This window comes from Schistocerca cancellata, chromosome 3 (assembly GCF_023864275.1).
Source record: "Schistocerca cancellata isolate TAMUIC-IGC-003103 chromosome 3, iqSchCanc2.1, whole genome shotgun sequence".
NCBI lineage: Eukaryota > Metazoa > Arthropoda > Insecta > Orthoptera > Acrididae > Schistocerca > Schistocerca cancellata.
In genome coordinates, this window is record NC_064628.1 from 413404911 (window position 1) to 413407410 (window position 2500).

The following is a 2500-nucleotide window of genomic DNA, read 5'->3' on the forward strand; positions in this document are numbered from 1 at the left end:
GCAGAGTGGAAGACCGCACCAGGGGCTTGGGGGGGTTACCAGCCCCCCCTCGCATTATCCCTTTATAGTTGGGGGCAGCATAGAAGAGAGAAGAAAAGGTGGCCCTTCCGCTGAAGGTGCCACCCCAGCTACCCCAGCACCTATCCGGCCAACCGGCCGAGTCGAAGATCCGATGGATGGTGTAGCTACATTTGCCTGCAGAGAGTGCCACCGCACATTTACGACCAAGAACGGCCTCGGGGTCCACCGCCGCCGCCAACACCTGGCGGCCACCAACGCGGAGATCAACACGGAGAGGCACCGCGCGAGGTGGACGGAAGAAGAAGTCCTTTCGCTCGCCAAAGCGGAGGCGGAACTGTTCCTTGAGAGGGACGCTCGGTTCTTCTTTGTCAACCAAGAGCTGATTAGGATGTTCCCCGACCGAACGCTTGAGGCAATCAAGTGCCGACGGCGGCAAGCTGCCCACAAGCAGCTTGTCCGCGAATTCATGGAGGCACTTGAGATCGGTCGGGGGGAAGAGCCGGCGTCCCGCCGGGGAGCGGTGACGCAGCCGCCTGACGCGGGCGATGGCGCTGCGCCGTCCGACGACGCAGCTGCGGACTTCGCGGCCGACACCACCGGGCCGCCTGCGGAGGGGCCGACTGACGCCGCCATCTGGGAGCATCTCGCGGAGCTGCCTGCTTCCGCCCAGCGTTTCTCTGCCCTGGACCGAGTTGTTGGTCTGGGGCGGGGTACGCCGCCCGAGGTCATCCTGGGCATGCTCCCGGATGCCCTTGCGTCGGTCGGGTCCAGGAGGGAGAGGACGAGTACCAGGACACAGCGGCCGCGCCAACCATCCAAGCGGCCGCCTGCCGCCCCGCCGCTGCAGAAGCGCAAGCGGCGCCGTTGGGAGTACGCGCGGACGCAGGACGCCTTCCGCAGGTCGCGCGCGCGTTGCGTGCGTGGCCTGCTGGACGGCACCCTGCTGCAGCCGCCACCTGACATCCCCGGTCTGCTGGACTTCTGGGCGGACCTCTTCACCAAGAAGCCGATCTCCACCGCCGGCTTCATCCGTGACCGCCTTCTCCCGCACTCGGAGCCTGTCGCTCCTGAGTGCCTATGGGGGCCGGTCACACGTGAGGAGGTCGCTGCTGCCTTGCCGCCCAGGGGGTCGGCAGCCGGGCCGGACGGCCTTACCCCAGCGGAGCTGCGGCGCCTGCCGCACGAAGTCCTGGAGAAACTCTTGAACCTCTTCCTCCTGGCCCGCGCCCTCCCCGAGAGTCTGCTTCGCGCGCGGACGATACTACTCCCCAAAACGGCTGCACCAACATCCCCCGCTGACTTTCGCCCCATTACGGTCTGCTCGGTGTTGGCGCGGACCTTTCACAAGGTTCTCGCGTCACGCCTGATGCGTGCTTGTGCTGTGGACGAACGTCAGCGGGCATTCATCCCCCGGGATGGGATGTTGGAAAACACCTTCATCTTGGACACTGCTCTCACCGACGCAGTTCGCTCCTGTCGCTCTGTTTTTGTGGCGTCGATCGACGTCTCTAAGGCGTTTGATTCGGTGGACCATGCTGCCCTCCGCCCCGTGCTGAGGGCGCATGGCCTGCCGGATTGCTTTATTGAGTACGTCGAAAGGTGCTACGAGGGCAGCACGACGGTGATAGCGGGCGGCGGCGGCGTGGGCGTGCCCGTGCAGCCGGCAAGGGGAGTACGTCAGGGTGATCCCCTCTCCCCCCTCCTTTTCAATTTTGCGGTGGACTATGTTTTGAGCCAACTGCCCTCCCACATCGGAGCTCGGATTCTAGGTCGCAGAGTCAACGCTGCGGCCTTCGCAGATGACGTCCTGCTGTTTGCATCGACCGCGAGGGGTTTGCAGTCCCTCATCGACGCAGCCGTCGCAGCCCTCGCCCACCTGGGGCTGCAGATCAACGCCCGGAAGTGTTTCACCCTCGCCTTAGTCGCATCTGGCCGCGACAAGAAGGTGAAGGTCGACGCAGACGTGACCTTCAAGGCAGGCAATACCACCGTGCCTGCCCTACGTGTGGGTGAAACCTTCCGGTATTTGGGACTGCAATTCTCCACCGCTGGTCGCTGCGTGTTCAATCCACGACGCCACCTGGTGGAGCAACTGGACGTCATCTCCCGAGCTCCGCTTAAGCCGCAACAGCGCCTCCATGCCCTCACCAACGTACTTCTGCCTGGCCTGTACCATGGGCTGGCCCTCAGCCGCACCCGAGTGGGTGCTTTGAAAGCGGCCGACGTGACCATCAGGGCCGCCGTCAGGAGATGGTTCCGCCTTCCGGCGGACACTCCCCTGGGCTACTTCCATGCTCCTGTAGCCCAGGGAGGCCTTGGCATCCCATCATGCCGATGGATGGGGCTAACTCTCCGCCGGTCCCGTCTCCTGGCTTTGAAGAGGATAGGGCCAGCCTCCGACGGTGCAGGCCGGGACGAGGTGCAGCGTGAGGTCGAGGTGCTGGAGCGGCATCTTATGTGGGAGGGCCACCTCCTCAAA

General features: G+C 64.6%; 1 pseudogene; it reads left to right on the plus strand.

The window, feature by feature from the left end:
* LOC126177249 (large subunit ribosomal RNA) overlaps positions 1-2500 on the plus strand; it is a 7836-nt pseudogene that overhangs the window by 2987 nt on the left and 2349 nt on the right.